The sequence below is a fragment of the Ursus arctos genome, unplaced genomic scaffold (genome assembly GCF_023065955.2).
Source record: "Ursus arctos isolate Adak ecotype North America unplaced genomic scaffold, UrsArc2.0 scaffold_40, whole genome shotgun sequence".
NCBI classification, from domain to species: Eukaryota; Metazoa; Chordata; class Mammalia; order Carnivora; family Ursidae; genus Ursus; species Ursus arctos.
Window position 1 is genome coordinate 1,042,818 of NW_026623057.1, and position 25,136 is coordinate 1,067,953.

Consider the following 25,136-nt stretch of genomic DNA (forward strand, 5'->3'; position numbering starts at 1 on the left):
CCATATCCCTAGGACAGGGAGTTTTAAAATTATTATTTACAGAATAATAGAGCCCAAATCACCTCGTTTTTAGTTGCTCTTCAATAGGCAGAACAGTTTCTGTGTAAAAAGATTTTCCACAGATATGACCTCCCATCAATTTCTTTATTTTCTTTTTTAAATTTTTTTTTTATTATGTTATGTTAGTCACCATACACTACATCCTTAGTTTTTGATGTAGTGTTCCATGATTCATTGTTTGCATACAACACCCAGGGCTCCATGCAATACGTGCCCTCCTTAATACCCATCACCGGCCTATCCCAATCCCCCACCAAACCCCTCTGAAGCCCTCAGTTTGTTCCCCAGAGTCCATAGTCTGTCGTGGTTCATTCCCCCTTCTGTTTACCCCACCCTTCATTCTTCCCTTCCTTCTCCTACTGAGCTCCCTGCTATTTCTCCTGTTCCATGAATGAGTGAATCCGTATCAAAATTGCCTTTCTCTGCTTGACTTATTTCACCTTCCAGCAATCTCATAAGGAGGAAACAGAAACTGTGTGGGATAACCTGACTCACCGGCGTCAAGCAAGTAGTTCCAGAACTCAGCCCAGGGCTCCCGTCACCAGGCCCCTTGAAGCCACCAGCATGACTCTATCCAAAAGAATTCCCAAAGACTCTCCTTCTGACTGCACCACCAAAGAAATGACAGAGAGAATATGGCACCTTAAAATATTGAGTTGATACATCTAGTAAAGCTAGATAGTCAAGCTTAACTTTTAAACAGGAAAAGGCTGCTTTAAATAATTTTGAATTTTCCCTCGACCCTCATTGTAATTCTTGGGATGAAAAGACTAATCAGTGATGAAACATCACCTTTGACAAATGACAAGACATCATCCATATCTGTATCTGACGACAAAAAGCCATCTAACCCTAAATGGTGGCCACTCACCCATATCGTAGGCCCAACTGAATAAACACTGTTAGATGTATATCTTAAAAATACACAAAGAGTAAATCTAACCTTCCCTTTCTAATGAAAGTGTTTCTAGGAAACAGCTGTTCAAAATACATTCATAAGCAGTCAATGAACAGAGAAAATGGGATCCCCTGCAAAGTGCTCTAAGTTCAGAAACTAAGTACCTCCTTCACCAAATTCAGAACACTGACACTATTACTAAAGTTTTACTTCATGGCTCAACTAGAGAAAAGAGAAAAGCCCAGGAGATAGTGGGTTAATGAGAGGTGTTACCTCCAGTCCTGACGTGGATATGACATTTCTCCAAATGGACCTGCCGCTTTCTCTGAATGCTGGTGTCCTGTGTCAAGCTGCCTCACTGACTCAGATGCAGACGTTCAAAACCTCGGGTCTCACGGAGCCAGAGAAGAGAAGTGTTGTCAGGTGGGGAGAAGGCGGCTCCTCGGACCTAAAGCCAGCATGCCTGCTGCAGTTTCTGGGAGAAGGGGAAACACAGACTTGTCTTTTAGTAGTAATTATCTTCTAGCCCATTGCCACCATTCCCAGGGAACAGGCAGCACAATGCTGAAGTTGGGTAACGGCTCTGGGGTTTCCTAGTGCCACACATGTGCCTGAAGGAACAGGGAACACCCTGCTGAACTTGGGGAACTGCTCAAGGTCCATTACCTGCACTGTGTCAGGGGACAGGGGCACCGCACTGAAGTTGGGGACCGTGCGGTCCTTACTCTCGCTCTTGCTGGGGAACAAGTGAAACCCTGGAATGTCTGTGACCAATACCACAAAAGCTCTGCTGAGCAGGTGCCCTGGAGTCCATGGGTTTGCTATGTAAGGCCAGTTGACAGAGAGTAGGCAGAAGAGACTATCAAGGGAAAAAGAAAACTCAACTGAATCTCCAAATGAACTCCCTCCACATGCCCTTCCAGAACCCCACCTCTCACCTGGGGTGCCCCTACTCCCAGACCATGCCCCACACAGGCACACAGCATGCATTCACTCAGCCAGGAACTCCACACTTTGAATCTCTCAGAGCTCCCCTTCCCTGGTTCCCAGTCTGCATCTTAGGTCTGCTCTGGGTTTGCCCACAGAGACGTAGCTCCACCCCCATGGGGTGATTGGTTTGGGAGTGTGCGGTTTCCATCCCCTTGAATGCGGGGCAACCGGCCCCATGACTCACAACTCTGGGAGTGCAAGGGGTCCAAGACCTGCCTCCTTGGCTCAATGCCCAGCGCAGGCATGACTGTGATCACGGGCAGGGCCCCAAGCACGCGCGTGCGCGCGCGCACACACACACACACTCTGCCCCTTCCGCGGACCCCTCTAGCTGCAGAACACCCTCAGAGCCCTGCCCCTTCCCTTCTGCACCAACCCTTCCTACAGGTGTGTGCCTGGATTCTGGCTAGGTCAGCTGCTCTCAGACTGTTCCAGCTTTGGGCTTTAGGAAATGGCAATGCTTTCATGCATGTCCAAGGCAATTTTAAGCCCCAAAAGGAATGCTCCAAGCGGGAATAGCTTTGCCTTCTTGTCTCACCCATGGAGTGGATAGTGCTTCTCAGACCTTCAAAGCATCCTTCTAGGATGAGCCCATTTGTGCTGGAATCTATATACACATGCTTGGTTCTGCAGGGTAGGGGCCAGGAGGAACAGCCGGCCTTCTGTGCTGTCACGGTTGTGAACCAGGAACATTTATTTTTCACTTGAAAAGAAAACATAGTGTTATTGTCAACACTAAAGGAAGGAACATTTTAAAACATTTTAGAGAGAAATGAAGAGAGTTTTATTCAAACCCAAGTCAGGTCAGATGCCTGGGAGACACAGTCTTCACAAAGAAGGGAGTGCTCCAGGGAAGGAACATTTAGGGCAGGGTTATATATTTGTTCTGTTTTGTGTTAGGTACAGTTACCCATCACGATGAGGCAGAAGATTCCAGAAAGTGACAGACTTTTCTTATCTTTTCAGTATGTACAAGTCGGTATGACTTTAATCTTACGGGGGACAGAGAGGTTCTTTTGTGTTCTCACCTTGATGTTGGCAAGGGCATTTTTTTGTTCTCTTTTTTCTTTTTGAAACAGATGGACAATATGTGCTGGGGGCAGAAATAGGGCCCATGCTTTGAGGGTTTGCCCGGTCATTTTGAGCTGGGTGAAATGATAAAGGAGGGTTTCCCTAGGAGGTCAAGATCAGGGCCCACAGATGGTATGAGATAAAAATTACTCTTATCCTTATCACCACTACCAAATGGAGGAGCTTGAGATGAAAGCACCTTTCCCATAGCTCAGAGACATCAAAAGGACCCCTACAGAAGGTTACCTGCTCCATGGTCAACACAGGTAACAGAGGCGTTTACGGTCTCTGGACTCCTCCCTTGTCCTGCCCAAATCTCTGAAGCATAGAGATCATTTACAGTCAGAATTTTAGACATCTTAGAGATGTCTGGCACCATTCCCTTGGACTACAGAATACAACAGAATAGCTCACTGTCACAATACGAAAGTGCCCCTGGATACACTAAGTTCTTTCTCCGTAACTTTTGCCTCATGGAAATCGTAATCCTAACATAGAAACACTGCGATAGTTGGGAAGTAAATAATCAGAGGTAAGGGAATATTTTAGCAATCTTTAGAGGCATTGTCTCACTCTGTAGAAGAGGCTGAGTGTTTTCAAATAGTCTTTCCAACCTTTCCACCAAGAGCTTCCATCAATTAAAAAAGGATAGTTCTTTCAGGCACTTTAATATCAGAAAAATAGTATAGTATCTCTATTCTAAGGGATCTTTAAGTCTCTTACTCAAAGGTCCTCCACTGAGATAATTATCTTCATGGTCATGATGGGCAGAGGTGAAAAGGCAGCCGAATTCATTCCATTTGGCCACACAACAAGAAAATCCTAATACTTCCTAGGTTTCCAGATCAACAAGACCAGAGGTAAGAGTGAAATGGTACCCTGTATGGAAGAACAAGGGTTTTGGAGTCAGTTTGGAGATCCCACTTAGGTTTCTGACACTAAAATCCTCTGTAATTCATATAATCTCTGAGCCCTTGTCTATCCATCTAGGAAATGGGACTCATTCTGTATACACCCTAGTTGAGAAGTTTAAGAGGGAGAATGCTACACAGAGCCACTATGCAATCTCCCAAGAGCAGGTGCTCAGGAGCCATAATTACCATTGGGTCTATTTCTTTTCCAGAGAAAAGAACACATGGTGAAACCGTTTTTTGAAAAGATGACTCACAAGATGATTTTTAAACCTTAAGGAAGGTCAAGAAGCTGCTATTGTGTCGTAATTCTCTCAGAAATCATGTTGATAGACTGGTGGGGACAATAGCACCATCATCACTAGGAGAGGGGAGCTCCCATCTCCATATGGCTATGTTGACTCCCTTAACTCAATGCCACCAAGAAGGAAAGCTGGAGGGAGGTGGTGGTGGGCCCAGGCCAAGGCTGCCAGGTGTGGCTGGCACATGCAGAACTCTGATAGGAGGCTTAACTCCTGTCTATGTTAGAATAGTCAGTGTTCTTCAGAGACAAAGGGCCATTGTGTGTGAGCCCTGATGTAGAAAAGGTGGCAAATATCCACTGCGATCCCCTCTCTGACCCTTAAGATATGCAGCAAAGTTACATTGAATTTTTAAACATAGAGGGACTGCCTGGTCTTCTTTTGATGAGGACTAGGGCTCTATTCCTTGGAGGCCTAAGAATAGAATCTAGTTACTTTCAGTATTTTAAAATGTAGACATGATTCATGGTCCAACATATCATCTGTTTGGGTAAATAGTCTATGACCGCTGGAAAATAATGTATTCTGCACTTATTATCGAATGTTCCATAGACGTCAATTAGGTCACATTTGTGACCGAGTTTTGTCTGCTCTATCAAATATTAAGAAAGGCATATTAAAATTTCCAAACAAAATTTCCAAAGAAAAGGAGGAAAGCCATTAGAAAAGGTTGTGTGAACACGAAAAGAAAGTGCCATCAGTCAGTTCAGTTTGGGTAGAGAGACGGCAACATTGATCAGTGAAGAGAGCAGGGTTTCCCATTACATGTGTTGAACCTTAAGGGAACTGCCATAGATTTGAAAGAGCACCATCTAGAGACAACATTCCAAATCATATCTACGTTCATGAGGATGGATGTATGTTCCAAAAGTGTGTATGAAAATGTAAGGAACATGCTGTATGCTCAGGTAAGGACACCCTTGGGAAAAGATCTTCCAATTCACATCTTCTGTAATGAAGAAGAAGTACTTGCAGAAGTGCAAGTGAAAGCAGAAGGAGAGGTCCTATCTAAGTAGTTGTGAGAACCAACTCAGTGTTGATAGAAGGCAACATCAAACCAACATCAGGACCAATGAACACACCCAAGTTTTCCAAAAAGTGTGATGAACCTTAAGGGCAATTTTCACAAATCTCAGTCAGAACACCGAATAGACACCATTGTCCAAGTCAAATCTTCTCTTAGGAAGGTGGCAAGTTTTTCAAAAGTGTCCATGAATGCATAAGTAAGGTGTCACCTGCTTTACGCTAGGAGAGAACACTCTATATAAAAGCATCTTGCACCTCACATCTGGTGTCATGGATTGGGAGCATTGTGCAAAATGGGGTCTGCAAGCATCAAGATAATGCCCTTTGTTTAACTACTTAAGAACACTACACAGAAAGCATCTCTCAACTCACATCTGTCATGAGGAGGAAAGCCGTTTGAAAAGGTTTTGTGAAAAGGAAAAGGAAGTGCCATTATTTAATTCAGCGAACCAAGTTTGTGCAGAGAGACAGCAACATCGATTAGTGAAGGCACCAGTGTTTCCCAGTATGTGTGTTGAACATTAATTAAACTGCCATAGACGTAACTCTCAGTAAGAAGAGGGTATGGAAAGGGTCCTCCGAATCCTAACGTCTGTCACGATGATGGATGCATGTTTCCGAGTGGGAATGAAAGCATAAGGAAAGGGCCATTAACCAGTCTTTAAGAAAGAACAATGTGGCAGGATACAAAATCAATGCTCAGAAATCAGTTGCATTTCTATAAACAAATAATGCGACTGAAGAAAGAGAAATTAGGGAATCCATCCCATTTGCAAGAGCACCAAAAACCATATGTTACCTTTGCATTAAGTTAACCGAGACTTAAAGGATCTGTATTCTAAAACTACAAATCACTCTTGAAAGACATTGAGGAAGACAAGAAAAGATGGAATAATATTCCATGCTCATGGATCAGAAGAACTAACATAGTTAAAATGTCCATGCTATCCAGAGCAATCTACACATTCAATGCTATCCTGATCAAAGTACCGATGACATTTTTCAAAGAACAAATAGTCCTTAAATTTGTATGGAACCAGAAAAGGCCCCAAATCTCCAAGGAACTGTTGATAAGGAAAAACAAAGCTGAGGGCATCATAATGCCGGATTTCGAGCTGTACTACAAAGCTGTGATCACAAAGACAGCATGTACAAGAACAGACACATAGACCAATGGAACAGAATAGAGAACCCAGAAATGGACCTTCAGCTCTTTGGGCAACTAATCTTTGATAAAGCAGGAAAAAACATCCGGTGGGAAAAAGACTCTTCAATAAATGGTGCTGGGAAAATTGGACAGCTACATGCAAAAGAATGAAACATGACCACTCACTCACACCATACACAAAAATAAACTCCAAATGGATGAAAGACCTCGAAGTGAGACAGGAATCCATCAAAATCCTAGAGGAGAACATAGGCAGCAACCTCCACGACATCGGCCAAAGTAAACTTTTTCATGACACATATCCAAAGGCAAGAGAGACAGAAGATAAAACGAATTTGTGGGGCTTCATCAAGACAAAAAGCTTCTGCACTGCCAAGGAAACAGTAAAAAAAACTAAGCACCAGCCCACGGAATGGGAGAATTTATTTGTAAATGACATTATAGATAAAAGACTGGTATTCAAGATCTACAAAGAACTCCTCAAACTCAATACACAAAAAAATAAGCAAATTATAATATGGGCAGAAGATGTGAACAGACACTTTTCCAATGAAGATGTACAAATGGCTAACAGACACATGAAAAAATGTTCAAAATCATTAGCCATCAGGGAAATTCAAATCAAAACCACACTGAGATAATACCTTATGCCAGTTAGAATGGCAAAAATTGACAAGGCAAGAAACAACAATTGTTGGAGAGCATGTGGAGAAAGGGGATCCCTCCCACTCTGTTGGTGGGAATGCAAGTTGGTATAGCCACTCTGGAAAACAGTGTAGAGGTCCCTTAAAAAGTTAAAAAGTGAGCTACCCTATGATCCAGCCATTGCACTACTGGGTATTTACCTCAAAGATACAGACGTGGTGAAGAGAAGGGCCATATGCACCCCAATGTTCATAGCAGCAATGTCCACAATATCGTGGAAGGAACCGACATGCCCTTCAAGAGATGACTGGAGTAAGAAGTTGTGGTCCATATATACAATGGCATATTACTCAGGTAACAGAAAGAACGAGTTCTCAACATTTGCTGCAACATGGACGGCACTGGAGGAGATAATGCTAAGTGAAATAAGTCAAGCAGAGAAAGACAATTATCATATGATTTCTCTCATCTATGGAACATAAGACCTCGGAAGATCGGTAGGGGAAGAAAGGGATAAAGAAAGAGGGGTAATCAGAAGGGGGAATGAAGCATGAGAGACCATGGACTCTGAGAAACAAACTGAGGGCTTCAGAGAGGATTGCGGTGGGGGATTGGGATAGACTGGTGATGGGTAGTAAGGAGGGCACGTATTGCATGGTGCCTTGGGTGTCATACGCAACTAATGAATCATCGAACTTTACATTGGAAACCCGGGATGTACTGTATGGTGACTAACATAATATTAAAAAAAAACTTAAAAAAAAATTGTATCAAAGCCATCTTTCAACTCATGTCTACGACTCACCCTGCCTCCCCACCGACATCGGGCCCGCTGGTGCGTCGCTGGTCATTCAGGGTGGGAGAACGGGCAGAGCCCTCAAGACTCCGGTGAATTTTGAAGGCCATCTGCGCCAAAACACTGGGGCCCACGCTGGAGCTTGCCAGCACCCTCACCTCGGCCCGCCCCTCCGCTCTGCGCTCTCCGCACAGCTGGCGGATCGGGCCTGCCAGCCTCCTGGGGGCTAACTCTAACCCTAAGTCGGCCCAAGAGAGGAGCCCCTCCAAAGGGGCCTGCTGCCACAACGCCAGGGATTGGGGACCCCCGAGCCACAGCACCAGACTCACCCTGCCGCACCGCTGGCACACGAGCCGCTAGGGGTACCGCCGTTCATTCAGGGAGGGAGAACGGGCAATGCTCACCATGCCCACGGCGACTTTCAAAGGCCCCCGGCACCAAAACGCTGGGGCCCACGCTCCGGTTTGCCAGCACGTTCACCTGGGCCTGTGCTCCACTTGGCGCACAGCCGGCGGTTCGGGCCTGCCAGCCTCCTGGGGGCTAACCCTGACCCTAGGCCGGCCCCAGAGAGGCCCCTCCCAAGGAGCCTGGCACTGCAACGCTGGGGATTGGGGACCCTCGAGCCTCACACCGGACTAACCCTGCCGCCGTGCCACCACCCGGGCCGGTAGGTGTGCCGCCGGTCATTCAGGGCGGGAGAAGGGGCAGGGCCCTCTGAGCCCCCAGTTAACTTTAAAGGCCCCCCGCGCCAAATCGCGGGGGCCCACGCTCCCGCTCACCAGCGCCTTTACTTCAGCCCATCCCTCCGCTCGCCATCTAGCCGGCGTATTGGGCCTGCCGGCCTCCTGGGAGCTAACCCTAACCCAAGATCGGCCCAAGAGGGGCCACTCCCAAGGGGTCTGGCGCGGGAATGCTGGGGATTGTGGACCTCTGAGCCACAGCGCCGGACTCACCCTGCCGCACTGCCGCCACCCGGGCCACTAGGGGCACTGCTGGTCATTCAGGGCGGGAGAACATGCAGGGCCCTAGGAGCCCCCAGCGACCTTCAGAGGACCCCCACGCCAAAACGATGGGGCCCATGCTCCCGCTAACCTGCGCCCTCACTTCGGCCCGCCCTCCGCTCGCTGCACAGCTGGCGAATCGGGGCTGCCGGCCTCCTGGGGGCTAACCCTAACCCTAGGCCGGCCCCCGAGGGGCCCCTCCCAAAGAGACTGCCGCCGAATGCCGGGGATTGGGGACCCCAGAGTCGCAATGCTGGATTCACCCTTGCGCCCCGCCGACACCCGGGCCACTAGGGCACTGCCGATCATTCAGGGCGGGAGAACAGGCAGGGCCCTCCCTGCCCCGGTAACCTTCGAAGGCCCCCAGCGCCAAAAAGCTGGGGCCCACTCTCCCGCTCGCCAGATCCCTGATCTTCGACCGCACTTCCGCTCGCCCCAGAGGGCGGATCGTGCCTGCCGGCCTCCAGGGGCTAACCTTTACCCTAGGTCGGCCCCTGAGGGGCCCCTCCCAAGGGGCCTGGCGCTGCAACGCTGGGGACTGGGGACCCCCGAGCCCCAGCGCCGGACTCATCCTGCCGCCCCGCCGTCACCCGGGCCGCTAGGGGCGCTGCTGATCATTCATGGCGGGAGAACTGGCAGGGCCCTCCGAGGCCCGGCGACCTTCTAAGGCCCCCCCTGCCAAATGCTTGGGCCTACGCTTCCCTCGCCAGCGCCCTCACATCGGCTTGCCCCTCCGCTCGTGGAACAGCAGAGGGATCGGGCCTGCCGGCCTCCTGGGGGCTAAGCCTGACCCTAGGTCGGCCCCCAAGGCGCCCTTCCCAAGTGGCTTGGCGCCAAACGCAGGGGATTGGGGACCCCTGAGCTGCAGCGCCGGACTCACCCTGCCGCCAAGCCGACACCGGGCCTGCTGGGGCGTCGCCGGTTATTCACGGTGGGAGATCCGGCAGGGCCCTCAAGACTCCGGCGTCTTTCGAATGCCATCCGCGCCAAAACGCCGGGGCCGATGCTCACGCTCGACAGCGCCCTCAACTCGGCCCACCTCTCCGCTCACCGCACAGCCGGTGGATCGGGACTTCCGGCCTCCTGGGGGCTAACTCTAACCGTAGGTCGGCCCCAGAGGGTTCCCTCCAAGGGGCCTGGCGCCGCAACGCTGGGGATTGGGGATCCCCGAACCATAACGCCGGACTCACCCTGCTGCCCCGCTGCCACCCGGGCCGCTAGGGGCGCCGTCAGTCATTCAGGTCAGGAGAACAGGCAGGGCCCTCCGAGCCCCCAGTGACCTTCAAAGGCCCCCACAGCCAAAACGCTGGGGCCCACGCTCCTGCTCTCCAGCGACCTGACCTCGGCCCACCCCTCCACTTGCCGCACAGGCGGCGGATTGAGCCTGCCGCCTCCTGGAGGGTAACCCTAACCCTAGGTTTTCCCCCCGAGGGGCCCATCCTAGGGGCCTGGCGCCGCAACGCCTGGGATTGGGGATTCCGGAGCCACAGCGCCGGACTCACCATGCCGCCCCACCGCCACCTGGGCCCCTAGGGGCGCCACCGGTCATTCAGGGCAGGAGAACGGGTAAGGCCCAACTAGGCCCTGGAGACCTTCCAAGGCCCCCCGTGCCAAAACGCTGGGTACTATGCTCCCGCTCGCCAGCGCTCTCACCTCAGCCCACTCCTCCGCTCGCTGCACAGCGGCAGATCGGGCCTGCTGGCTTCCTGGGTGCTAACACATACCCTAGGTCAGTCCCTGAGGGTCCACTCCCAAGGGGCGTGGCCCCGCAAGGCCCGGGATGGGGACCCCTGAGCCCCAGCAATGTACTCAACCTGCCGCTCCGCCACCACCCAGGCCACTTGGGGCGCCGCCGGTCATTTAGGGTGGGGGAACGGGCAGGGCCCTCCGAGCCCCCGGCGACGTTCGTAGGTCCCCCGCGCCAAAACGCTGAGGCCCACGCTCCCGCTCTCCAGCGCCCTCACCTCGGCCCGCCCCCCCCCCCCCAGCTGCACAGCCGGCGGATCCAGCCTGCCAGGCTCCTCAGGGATAACCCTAACCCTAGGTGGGCCCCAGAGTGGCCTCTCCCAAGAGGCCTGGTGCCGCAACGCCAGGGATTGGGGACCTGCAAGCCGCAGCGCCGGGCTCACCCTGCCGCCCCGCCGCCACGCGGGCCGCTAGGGGCGCCGCCGGTCATTCAGGGCGGGATAACCGGTAGGGCCCTCTGAGCCCCTGGTGAAATACGAAGGCCCCCCACGCCAAAATGCTGGATACCACGCTACGGTTCGACTGCGCCCTACCACGGTCCATCCCTCCGCTCACCGCACAGCCGGCGGATCGGGTCTGCCGGCCTCCTGGGGGCTAACCTAACCTTAGGACAGTCCCCGAGGGGCCCCTCCCAAAGGGCCTGGCGCTGCAACGCTGGGGATTGGGGACCCCCGAGCCCCAGCGCCGGACTGACCCTGCCACCCCGCCGCCACCCGGGGCGCTGGGGGCGTCGCCGGTCCTTCATGGCGGGAGAACGGGCAGGGCCCTCCGAGCCCCCTGTGACCTTCGAAGGCCCCCCAAGCCAAAATGTTGGGGCCCACGCTCCCACTCACCAGCGACCTCATCTTGGCTCACCCCTCCATTCGCCGCAGAGCCGGTGGATTGAGCCTGCCGGCCTCCTGGGGGCTAACCCTAACCCTAGGTTGGCCCCCGAGGGGCCCCTCCCAAAGGGACTGCCACGGAACGCCAGGGATTGGGGACCCCCGAGTCGCAACCCTGGACTCACCCTTCCACCCCGCCAACACCGGGCCGCTAGGGCACCACCGATCATTCAGGGTGGGAGAACAGGCAGGGCCCTCCCTGCCCCGGTGACCTTCGAAGGCCCCCAGCGCCAAAACGCTGGGGCCCACTCTCCCGCTCGTCAGCTCCCTGATCTTCGACCGCGTCTCCGCTCGCCACAGACGGCAGATCGTGCCTGCCAGGCTCCAGGGGCTAACTTTTACCTTAGGTCGGCCCCGGAAGGGCCCCTCCCAAGGGGCCTGGAGACGCAACGCCGGGCATTGGGGACCCCTGAGCCTCAGCGCCAGATTCACCCTGCTGCCCCGCCGCCACTCAGGCCGCTAGGGGTGCCTCCAGTCATTCAGGGCGGGAGGAGGGGCAGGGCCCTTCGAGCCCCCAGCGACGTTTGAAGGCCTCCCACTTCAAAACGCTTGGGCCCACACTCCCTCTCGCTAGCGCCCTCACCTTGGCCCGCCCCTCCGCTTGCTGCACAGCCGGCAGATCAGGCCTGCCGACCTCCTGGGGGCTAACCCTAACCCTAGGTCGGCCCCCGAGGCGTCCCTCCCAAGGGACCTGGCGCCACAATGCCGGGGATTGGGGACGACCGAGCCCCAGCGTCGGACTCACCCTGCAGCCCCGCCGCCACTCAGGCCGCTAGGGGTGCTGCCTTTCATTCAGGGTGGGAGAACAGGCAGGGCCCTCCGAGGCCCCGGTGATCTTCAAAGGCCCGTTGTGCCAAAACGCCAGGGCCCACGCTTTCGCTCGCCAGCGCCTTAACCTTGGCCCGCCCCTCCGTTCACGGCCTAGCCGGAGTATTGGGCCTGACGGCCTCCTGGGAGCTAACTCTAACCCTTGGTCAGCCCCCGAGGGGCCCCTCCCAAGGGGCCTGGCACCGAACTCAGGGGATTGGGGACCCCCGAGCTGCAGCGCAGGAATCACCCTGCCGCCAAGCCCACACCGGGCCTGCTGGGGCGTCGCCGGTCATTCAGGGTTGGTAAACAGGCAGGGCCCTCGAGACTCTGGCGACTTTCGAAGGTCATCCGCACCAAAACGCTGGGTCCCAAGCTCGCGCTCACCAGTGCCCTCAACTCGGCCCGCCCCTCCGCTCACTGCAGAGTTGGTGGATCCGGCCTACCGGCATCCTGGGGGTAACTCTAACCCTACGTTGGCCCCAGAGGGGCCCATCTGAAGGGGCCTGCCACCACAACGCCGGGGATTGGGGACCCCCAAGCCTCAGCACCGGAATTACCCTGCCGCCCCGCCGCCACCCAGGCTGCTAGGGCTGCCGTCGTTCATTCAGGGTGGGAAAATGGGCAGGGCCCTCTGAGCCCTCGGTGAACTTCGATAGCAGCCGCGCTAAAACGCTGGGGCCCACGCTCCTGCTCGCCAGCGCCCTCACCTCGGCCCGCCCCTCCGCTCCCCGCACAGCAGCGGATCGGGCCTGCCAGCCTCCTGGGGGCTAACCCTAACCCTAGATCGGCCCACGAGGGGTCCCTCCCAAGGGGCCTGGCGCCGCAACGCCGGGGATTGGGGACCACCGAGTCGCAACGCTGGACTCACTCTTATGCCCCGCCGACACCCGGGCCCCTAGGGTGCCGCTGATCATTCAGGGCGGGAGAATGGGCAGGGCCCTCTGAGCCCTCGGCGACTTTCGATAGCAGCCTGTGCCAAAACACTGGGGCCCACGCTCCCCCTCGCCAGCGCCCTCACCTCGGCCCGCCCATCCGCTCGCCGCACAGCAGCGGATCGGGCCTGCCGGCCTTCTGGGGGCTAACCCTAACCCTAGGTCGGCCCCCAAGTGGCCCCTTCCAAGGGGCCTGGCGCCACAACGCTGGGGATTTGCGACCCCCAAGCCCCAGTGCTGGACTTACCCTGCCGCCCCGCAACCACCCGGGCCGCCAGTGGCACCACTGGTCATTCAGGGGGGGGACCGTGCAGGGCGATCTGAGCCCCCAGCGTCCTTCAAAGGGCCCCCACGCCAAAACGCTTGGGCCCAGGCTCCCGCTCACCAGCGCCCTCACCAGGGCCCGCCCCTCCGCTCGACGCACAGTGGGCAGATAGGGCCTGCCGGCCTTCTGGGGGCTAACCCTAACCCTAGGTCAGCCCCCGAGGGGCCCCTCCCAAAGGGCCTGCACCACAAAGCCGGGGATTGGCGACCCCCGCGCCCCAGCACCAGACTCACCCTGCCGCCCTGCTGCCACCTGGGCCGCGAGGGGCACCACCAGTCATTCAGGGCGGAGGAACAGGCAGGGCCCTCCGAGACGCTGGCAAACTCTGAATGCCCCTGAGTCAAAATGCTTTGGCCCATGCTCCCACTCGCCAGTGCCCTCACCTCGGCCCGCCCCTCCGCTCACTGCACAGCTGGCGGATCGGGCCTGTCATCCTCCTGGGGGCAATCCCTAACCCTAGTTTGGCCCCCGAGGGGCCCCTCTCAAGGGGACTGGCGCTGAACGCTGGGGATTGGGGACCCCCGAGCCTCAGCACCGAACTCACCCTGCTGCCCCGCTGGCACCCGAGCCGCTAGGGGTACCGCCATTCATTCAGGGTGGGAGAACGGGCAGGGCCCTCCGAGCCACCGATGACCTTCGAAGGCCCCCCACGCCAAAACGCTGAGACCCACGCTCCCATCGCCAGCGCCCTCACCTCAGCCCTTCCCACCGCTCACCGCAGAGCTGGCAGATCAGGCCTGCTGGCCTCCTGGGGTCTAACCCTAACCCTAACTCTAAACCTAAACCCTAAACCCTAACCTTAACCCTAACCCCTAAACCTAACCCTACCCTCAACCCTACACCTTCCCCTAAACCTACCCATAACCCGTACCCTAACCCTAACCCGTACCCTAACCCTTACCCTAACCCTAAACCGTACCCTAACCTGTACCCTAACCCGTATTCTAACCGTAACACATACCCTATCCTGTACCCTAACCCTAACACGTACCCTAATCCGTACCCTAACCCTAACCCAAACCCATACCCTAACACTATCCCTAAACCGTCCCCTAACTCGTACCCTAACCCTAAACCCTAAACCCTGAACCTAACCCGTACCCTAACCGGTACGCTAACCTGTAGCCTAACACTACCCGTATACTAACCCTAACCCTAAACCCTAACCCTAACCAGTACCCTGCCTTAACACTAACCTGCAGCCTATCCCGTACCTTAACCCTTACCCTAACCCGTACCCTAACCCTAACCCGGACCCGAACCCATACCCTAACCCGAACCCTAACCCTAACTAGTAACTTAACCTGTACCCTAACCCATACCCTAACCCTAAACCGTACCCTAAACCTAACCCATTCCCTAAACCGTACCCTAACCCTAACCCTAACCTAAACCTAACCCGTATCCTAACCCATACCCTAAACCACACCCAAACCCAAACCCGTACCCTATCCCTAACACAAAACGTAACCCTAACGATAACCCATACCCTAACCCTAACCCATACCCTAATCCATACCCTCACCCTAACCTGTACCCTAACCCTAATCCTAAACCGTAACCTAACCCGTACCCTAACCCTAACCCATACCCTAACCTTAACCCATATCCTAACCCTAACCTGCACCCTAAACCGTACCCTAACCCGTCCCTAAACTGTACCCTAACGCGTACCCTAACCTGTACCCAAACCCTAACCCATACCCTAACCCGTACCCTAACCCTAACCCGTACACTAAACCCAAACCCTAAACCCTAACCCGTACCCTAAACCCTAATCCGTACCGTAACCCATAACCCCTAACCTGCAACCCCTAAAGCCAACCCTAACCCGTAACCTCACCTTACCCTAACCCTAACCCCTACCCTCACCCGAACACTAACTGTAACCCGTACACTAACCCTAACCCGTACCCTAATCCGTACCCTAACCCCGGGGATTGGGTACACCTGAGCCCCACCACGGGACTCAGCCTGCCACCCCTCAGGAAACCATGCCCCTTGGGACGCCGCAGAGCATCCCGTGCAGAATTAGTAGGGCCCCCCTGAGCCCCCAGCGATCCTCGGCGGCCCCCTACACCCCAACTCTGAGGCCCACGCTCATCCCGCCCCGCGCCTTCCCTTCAGCCTGCCACCAAGCTCGTCGCAGAGCCGGCAGATCAGTCCTGCCCGGTTCCTGGGGCCTAGTCCTGACCCTAGGTCAGCTAGGGAGGGCCCCTCCCCCGGGGCCCAGTGCCGCAGCCCCGGGGACTGGGGACACCTGAGCCCCACTGCAGGACAAAGCCTGCGACCCCGCAGGAAACCGTGCCCCTTGGGAGTCTGTAGAGCATTCAGGGTGGGAGAACCGGGAGGGCCCCCAGAGCCCCCGGAGAACTTCAGCGATCCTTAAGCCCCAACCTTGATGCCCATGCTCACCCCACCCCGTACCCTCACCTCAACCCGTGGCAGAGCTCGCCATATAGCGGGCAGATCTGGCCTGCGGGGTTCCTGGGCCCCAACCCTAACCCTAGTTCATCTGTGGAGGGGCCCCTCCCCAGGAGCCTGGAGCCGCAGCCGCGGGGATTCGGGACACCTGAGCCCCACCGCAGGACTCAGTCTGCCACCTTGCAGGAAACCGTGCCCCTTGGGAGGCCATAGAGCATTCAGGGCGGGAGAACCAGGAGGGCCCCCCTGAGCCCCCAGCGAACTTTGGCGGCCTCCCGCACCCCAACCCTGAGGCCCACGCTCACCCTCCCCACACCCTCACCTCAGCCTGTGTAGCTCACCATACAGCCAGCAGATCGGGCCTGCGGGGCTCCTGGGGCCTAACCCTAACCCTAGGTCAGCCGCGGGTTTGGCGGCCTCCCCAGGAGCCTTACACCGCAGCCCCGGGGAATTGGGATACCTGTGCCCCGCCTCAGGACTCAGCTTGCCAGTCCACAGGAAACCGTGCCCCTTGGGGCGCTACAGAGCATACAGGGCACGAGAACTTGGGGAGGCCCCCGGAGCCCGTCCCCACCTTTGGCAACCCCCGTGCCCCAACCCTGAGGCCCATGCTCACCCTCCCCCATGGCCTCATCTCAGCCCTCCACGGAGCTCGCCGCACAGCTTGCTAGATTGGCCCTGCCGGGCCCCTGGACCCTAACCCTTACCCTAGTTTGGCCACAGAGGGGCCCCTCCCCAGGATCCTGGCGCCCAACTCCGGGGGATTGGCGACACCCAAGCCCCACCGTAGGACTCAGCCTGCAGCCCACAGGAAACTGTACCGTTTTGGGGCACAATAGAGCATTCAGGGCAAGAGAACTGGGACACCCCCTCAGAGCCCCTGCTGGTGAACCCCGACCTTTGTGAGCCCTTCCGGATCAAACCCCAAGGCTCACAGTCACCCGCCCTTGTGCCCTCATCTCAGTCGGCCTGGGAGTTCTCTGAGCACTGGGCAGTTCGCACCTGCTGTCTCTTGAGGCCTAACCTAACCCTGGGTCTTCTGCTGAGGGTCCCCTCCCCGTTTGCCGGCCTCCAAGGTACCAGGCATTGGGCTCACCTCTGCACGACTAGAGGACTCAGCCTGCCCCACTGCAGGAAACTGTCCGTTTGGGGCTGCAGAAAGGATTCATAGCAGGAAAATCGGAGGGCCCCCCTCAGCCCATCCCAGGGAACCCCCACTTTCAGAGATCTCCCCGGATCCAATTAGTAGCTTCACACTGACCTTTAAACTTGCTCTCCATGGAGATCTTTTGAAATTCTCCACAATTCCAACCGATGGCATCATCCAGCTTCAGTGCCTTACCCAGCTTTAGGTCTTGAGATGGATTAAAATGGGAAGTCATTTCACTGATGACGATGTACTGGTGACCAAAAGATACATGCATAAATGCTTCATATCACTTGGCTTCAGGGAAATGCAAATCTAAACCCCTATAGATGCCATATCACACGAGGCCGAATATCTAAAAATAAGAAGACATGAAACTATACATGTTGGAGAGGATGTGGAGAAACGGGAACCCTCTTACACCCCTGTGCGAATGCAGTCCGGTACAGCCACTCTGGAAAATGGTACGGAGTTTCCTCAAGACGTTATAAATAAAGCTACCCTATGTCCCAGCAATTGCACTACTGGGGATTTACCCCAAAGAGACAGAGGTAGTGAAGACGGGACACATGAACCCCAGTGTTCATAGCAGCAATATCCATAATAGACAAGCTGTGGAAAGAGTGCAGATGAGCATGGACAGATGAATGGATAAAGAAGATGTGGATCATATATATAATGGAATATTACTCAGCCATCAGAAAGGATGAATACTTACCATCACACCGACCTGGGTGGAGCTGGAAGGTATTATGCTGAGTGGAATAAGCCAATGAAAGAAAGACAATGATCATATGCTTTCACTCCTATGTGGAATATCAGAAACAGGGAAGAAGACCATAGGGAGGGAAAATAGAAAGGGAAGTCATCAGAGGGAGAAAACCCATGATAGACTCTTAACTATCGCAACAAACTGATGATTGCTGGAGGAGAAGTTGGGGGGGGGGTAACTGGGTGAGTGGCATTAAGGAGGTCACACAATACAATGAGCACTGGGTGTTCCACACGACTGGTAATTTATTGAAGACTACATCTGAAACTAATGATGTACTGTAAGTTGGCTAATTGAATTTAAATTAAAGAATAAAAGACCTCGAATAAACAATCCTAAACATTTGTATGGAACCACTAAAGATACTGAACAGCCAGTGCAATGTGGAAAAGAAAAACAAAGCTGGAGGACTCACAATTTCAGATTTCAGGTTATACTACAAAGCTGCAGTCATCCTAACAAGAGAGTACGGCACAAAAATAGACACAGCGACCAAAGGAACAGGATACAAGTTCAGACAGAAACCCACAATTATGTGGTCCATGAATCTTCCACAAGGCAAGCAATGATATCAAAAGGGAAAAGGACAGTCTCTACAACAAATGGTGTTGGGAAAACTAGACAGCTACGCACAAAAGAATGAAATTAGACTGCTTTCTTACACAATACAGACAAACACAAAACAGTTTCAAGACCTCAATAGGAGACCTAAATCCACAAAAATTCTACAGGAGGGAAGACAGTAACTTCTTGACATGGACCATACCAACGTTTTTCTAGACTGTCTCCTGAGGCAAAGGAAATGAAAGCAAAAATAAACTATTGGGAATAGAGCAAAATAAAAAGTTTCCACATGGCAGAAGAACAATGAAAACGTAAAAATAATAAGACAACCTACTCAAAGGGAGAAGATGTTTGCAAAGATCATATGCAATAAAAGGATAGTGTCCAAAACATAGAACTGATACTACTCGACCCCCAAAAAACAAATAATTCAGTTAAAAAACAGGCAGAAGACATGAACAGACATTTCTCCAAAGAAGAAATACAAATGGCCAACAGTCCCGTGAAAAGATGTTCACCATCACCCATCATCAGGAAAATGTAAATCCAAAGGACAATGAGGTATTACCTCACACCTGTCAGAATGGCTAACATCAAAAGCACAAGAAAGAGCAGGCGTTGGGAGGATGTGGATAAAGGGGAATCCTCGCGAACCGTGGGTGGGAATGCAAACTGTGATGGCCACCGTGGAAAACAATATGAAGGTTCCTCAAAAAATTAAATATAGAACTACCCTACGATCCAACAATCACACTACTGGTATTTGCCCAAAGACTATGAAAACAGCAACTTAAAAGGATACGTGCACCCCTATGTTTCTTGCACCTTTATTTACAATATCACAATATGGAAGCAACCCAAGTGTCTGTAGAAAAATTGACAAATGAGATGATAGATGTGTGTATTCACACACACACACACACACACACACACACACACACACACACACACAATGGAGTATTACTAGGCTTGAATGAAACCTTGCCATTTGCAGCCACATGGATGGAGCTAGAGAGTATTATCCTAACTGAAATCAGTCAGTCAGGGAAAGACAAATCCCATATGATGTCACTCTTCTAGGGAACTTAAAAAACAAACAAAACTAAATAAAGAGAAAAAGGAGACACAGCAAAATACAAACTCTTAACAAGAGAGAACAAACGGATGGTTACCAGAGAGGAGGAGGTGCATAGAGGGATGAGTGAAATAGATGAAGCGGATTAAGAGGACACTTTTCTGGATGACCACTGAGTAATATATAGAATTACTGAATCACTCTCTTGTACACCTGAAACGAATGTAACACTGTATGTTAGCTCTACTGGAATTAAAATAAATTTTTTAAAAAGATTTTTCTTTCAGGAACCTCTTTGAAAAAGCTTTTCCTCTGCAATGTGCACAAGCCCTACTTGGGAGGATTCACTCTACAATAATTATTCACTCTATGCCTCGAATTCAGATTTCACTGAGTTCTTACTGTGGATCCCAGCCCACGGGAGCCATGGTCCTTTTCTGTCCAGGCTCAGCACCTATGCCTTCAAGATTGGAAGTAGAGACACATGTCACTTCACAGTCCAGAAAGCTATTATTGTTTCTGTTTCAGTGTGAGAGAGTCACAGACTTTGGGACAGGTTTCAGAGCAGGTTTATTATGGATCCTGGATCTCTACTTCAATGTTCATTACCTGGATCCATTTGGCTAATAGGTTCCCTGTGGATGGACTTGCTTCCAAGCACATACATGGAAGATGCAAAGGTGAGTGGGCTTGGTGCGGGACAGGAAGAAGACCAAAATCAGACAAGGGTCCGACCCCTCCCCTGATCCAGGAACTGCTACAGGAGAGGGTATGGGAGGTAGAATCCATGCGAAACTCCAAGGTCACCAGCTGAACACAGGAGGCATAGGTCAAGGGATCCGGAGATGCAGGGGTTGAAGGCTGCTCTGAGCTACCTCTGGGAGGAAGGGAGGGAAGGAATGGGGAGACACTGCCTGCCCCTGGCCTATGCCAGCTGCCCACCGCTCCGACACGCATCCGTCTACACAGCTGACACACAGCCTGGGCTCAGGATGGGCTGGCTCGGGTCCCTCAATCCTCAGTGGGACAGCTGGCCCCAGGGCTCAGAGACAGGCTGAGGGAGATGAGAGGGAAAGCTGCCCCACCCACGTCATCCCCTCCTTGAGCAGACAGCCCTTCAGAACTGCTAAAAAAAAAAAAACAAAAAAAAAACCCACTAACGGCGTTGAAAGACATGCCATGGATGAACTAAGGCATAGAGATATGTAAAATAACATCCACTTTTAAGTTCAGAGCTGTCATCTCAGGAAGTGGGGAGAGCTTCCCTGAAGAAGACTGAGGGGAGGGCAGGCCATGCTGAAAAGGGAGACATGGCTCTCCTGATTGGGGACCTGCAGCCTCCTTCCAGGGCAGGACATCATCCTCGCATCACACGAGATCCATGGAAGTGTTCCATCAGGGCCAGATATTTGTCTGGAGAAGGCTACCCTGGCATCGGACTGCACAGGGCACCAGGGACGAGGGCCAGATGGAGGACGGACAATACCCCGGAGGCCATGGGGCAAGAGCAGAGGCACACGACCTTGAAGATGATGATGAAAAGCAGGAGGTGGCAGCATGGAGCCGGCCCGAAAGTGCCATGGGAGCAGTGCCCACAGCTACACTGACTGGGGGCCTTCTGTGCCAGGAGTGGCTGACTTCAGTGGGCTCCAGACTAGTCCTGACCACAAGTCTAGGAAGTGTGCACCACCCCCGGCCTCCTCTCCCCTTGCAGCTGCTAGGAATCACGGTCACAGACCCTGGTCAGCTTTTGTGGAAACCAAGCAGTGGCTCCCCCGCGTGCTGCACCTCTGGTGGTGGTCCAGTGCGACCCTCGTGCCTGGCCAGACACTGATGTCTACCTGTCTCCACACAAATCCACAGACAGGAGGGTGTCCCTGAATTCCACAGCACCTGATGAAACAGATCCACGGAACCCAACACCCAGTGGGTCACTCGGGACCTCACCTATGAGGTCATGGAGCTCACCATACCCTATTTCCGTCACTTCCCACAGAAAGCCTGGTTCTGATCCCCCACAATACCATACATCCTGGTTGCTGACCTGGGGTCATGCCATGAACCCACATGGCACCTTTCTTTTAGAGAAGCCTATGCCTACACCTCCTAGAAAATATTTCTAATGAAGTACAAGCCCATCAGGACTACGGTGTGAACGGTAGCACACAGCCTGCATGGTAGTAGTCAGTAATTCTAACAAGGGTTAACCCCACCCCCCGTCTCACAAAACCTTCCTCCGTCCCCACGGAACTCATGGTCTGCCCTCAGAAAACCCTCCAGGAAACAAACCTTTCATCTGAATGCTCTCTTCACCTTCTGCTACAAATCTTGTCCAACCACAATGATATGAAACTAGAAATCAGTCTCAAGAACAAAATGGGACAGTCAAAAACAGGTGGAGATTGGGGGGCCTGGGTGGCTCAGTCATTAACGATCTGCCTTCAGCTCAGGTCGTGATCCCAGGAGCCTGGGATCTAGCCCCGAATCAGGCTCCTTGCTCAGTGGGAAGCCCGCTTCTCCCTCTCCCACCCCCCTGCTTGCGTTCCCTCTCTCGCTGTCTCACTCTCTGCCAGATACTTAAATAATCTTAAAAACATATGTGGAGATTTAACAACATGCTACTGAACAACCAACAGTCAAAGAAGAAATCAAAAAAATTTTTAGAAATACCTTGACACTGATGAAAAAGACAACCTACAAAAACTTATGGGATGCAGCAAAAGTAGCTCTACGGGGGGGACGTTCATAGAAATTCAAGTCTTCATCAATCCATGAGAATGCTCTCCAATAAACAGCCTGATTTCTGTGGTAAAGAAGTAGAAAAAAAAAAACAGCAAACAAAGCCCCAAATTAGTAGAAATAAGGAAATAACAAAAAGGAATGCATAAATAAATCCAACAGAGACTAAAAAGACAAAAAAAAAAAAAACACACACACACACACACAATGAAAATGAGAGCTGCCTTTTTTGGAAAGATAAACAAAACTGACAAACTTAGCTAGACTCACCAAGAGAGACAGAGGACTCGAATGCAATCAGGAAAGAAAGATAATGGATTCCTGTCTCATATCAAAATCAAAAGAACTCTTCAACCTTGGACACAACAACTTCTTGCAAGCCACGTCTCTAAAGGCAAAGGAAATAAAAGCAAAAATGAACTATTGGCACTTCATCAAGATAAAAAGTTTCTGCACGGCAAAGCAAACGATCAACAAAACAAAAAGGCAACCTATGGAATCGAAGAAGATATCTGCAAATGATATTACAGATAAAGGGCCGGTATCCAAGATCTATAAAGAACTCCTCAAACTCGACACCCAAAAAATGGGCAGAAGACACAAAGAGATACTTGTCCAGAGAAGACATACAAATGGCCAACAGACACATGAAAAAATGCTCCACATCACTTGCCATCAGGCAAATACAAATCAAAACTACAATGAGATACCACCTTACACCAGTTAGAATGGTTAAAATTAACAAGGCAGGGGGCACCTGGGTGGCACAGCGGTTAAGCGTCTGCCTTCGGCTCAGGGCGTGATCCCGGCATTATGGGATGGAGCCCCACATCAGGCTCCTCCGCTATGAGCCTGCTTCTTCCTCTCCCACTCCCCCTGCTTGTGTTCCCTCTCTCGCTGGCTGTCTCTATCTCTGTGGAATAAATAAATAAAATCTTGAGAAGAAATTAACAAGACAGGAAATAAAAAAAAGTCAGAGAGGATGTGGAGAAAGGGGAGCCCTCTAACACTACTCGTGAGAATTCAAGCTGGTACAGCCACTTTTGAAAACAATATGGAGATTCCTCAAGACGTTGAACACAGAGCTATCCTACGACCCACCAATTGCACTACTGGGTATTTACCCCATAGACACAGAGTAATGAAAAGAAGGGGCACCTGTATCCCAATGTTCATAGCAGCAATGTCCCTAATAGCCAAACTGTGGAAGGAGCCAAGATGTCCTTCAGCAGATGAATGGACAGAGAAGATGTGGTTCATCTATACAATGGAATATTACTCAGTCATCAGAAAGGATGAATACCCACCATTTGCACCAACGTGGATGGACCAGGAGGGGATTATGCTAAGTGAAATTAAGTCAAGCAGAGAAAGACAATTATCATATCGTTTCACTCCTATGTGGAATGGAAGGAATAGCATGGAGGACATTAGGAGAAGGAAGGGAAAAGTGAAGGTGGGGAATGAGAGGGGGAGATGAACCATGAGAGACTATTGACACTGGGAAACAAACTGAAGGTTGCAGAAAGGGAGGGGTAGGGGAATGGGTTATCCTGGTGATGGGTATTAAGGAGGGCACGTGTCATAATGAGCACTAGGTGTTATATGCAAACAATGAATCCTGGAACACTACATCAAAAACAAATGAAGTACTGTAGGGTGACTAACATAATTTTAAAAAAAGAGAAAGATATGAAATCCATACAGGAAAACTGTCACTATTTGCAAATGACATGAAATCCCAAAGGATTCCACAAAAAAAAAAAAAAAAAAAAAAAAAAAAACAGAATAAACAAATTCAAGAAAGCTGCAGGATATAAAGTCAATATACAGAGACCTGTTGTCTTTATTTTTTTTCAGATTTTATTTATTTATTTGACAGGAAGAGAAAAAGCACGAGCCGGGGGAGTGTCAGAAAGACGGAGAAGCAGACCCTCGCTAAGCGGGGAGCCCAACACGGGGCTCGATCCCAGAACTCTGGGATCATGACCTGAGCAGAAAGCAGACGCTTCACCTATGGAGCCACCCAGATGACCCAACTTCTTGCATTTCTGTATACTGATGACACACTTTCGCAAAGAGAAATTAAAAAAGCAATGCCATTTACAATTGCATCAAAAAAAAAAATCTAGGAATAAAAGTAACCAAGAATGAGAAAGACATAGTACACTCAACACATGGCAGAAAAGAAATGAAAAACATGTGTGTCGAGGGGGGCAGAATGTATGGGTCAAAGATTTGGAAGGCAACACAAACAAATGGAAGCATACGCCATGCTCCTTAACTGGAAGAGTTAATTATGTGAACATGTCCATCGTACCCAAAGCAATCGACAGATGTGATGAAATCCCCATCTGAATTCCAGTGGCATTATTCGAGGAAATAGAAAACAGTCCTCAAACTTGTATGGAATCACAAAAGACCCCAAATACCCAAAGCAACCTGGAGAAAGAAAGGTGCAGTCAACACACTCCTGGATTTCAAGCTAGATTACAAAGCTGTTGTCATCAAAACAGGACGGTACTGGCAGAAACACAGACACCAGGTCAGCGGAACAGAACAGAAAGCTCAGAAACTTACCCACACGTAGATGACCCTAACTTACGACACAGCAGCAGAAGATATGCCATGAGGGAAGGACTGTGTCTTCAGTGAGCGGTCACAGGCCAACTGGACACTAAATGCAGAAGAATATAACTGGGTCACTTTCTTACACCACACACAAAATTTTTAATGGATGAATGATTTGAACATAAGACCCGAATCCATAAACCTCCAAGAAGACACAGGTACTAAGTCTCTCGACATTGGTTTTGGCAAAGAGTCTTCAGATCGGACACCAAATGCAAAGGC

The 25,136-nt window shown here is 52.0% G+C and overlaps 1 long non-coding RNA gene across 1 annotated transcript in view; it reads right to left on the reverse strand.

Moving 5' to 3' along the window:
* Positions 1-356: 356 nt before the first annotated feature.
* Positions 357-25,136, reverse strand: part of LOC130542701 (uncharacterized) — a 60,802-nt gene continuing 36,022 nt past the window's right edge. The window contains exons 7-14 of the long non-coding RNA XR_008957416.1: positions 24,864-24,960; positions 22,554-22,671; positions 22,215-22,347; positions 19,642-19,757; positions 17,248-17,386; positions 2,487-2,651; positions 1,232-1,433; positions 357-665 (exon numbers count right to left, since the gene is read on the reverse strand). This is a non-coding gene — a long non-coding RNA (uncharacterized LOC130542701). The remainder of the gene's footprint in view (positions 666-1,231; positions 1,434-2,486; positions 2,652-17,247; positions 17,387-19,641; positions 19,758-22,214; positions 22,348-22,553; positions 22,672-24,863; positions 24,961-25,136) is intronic.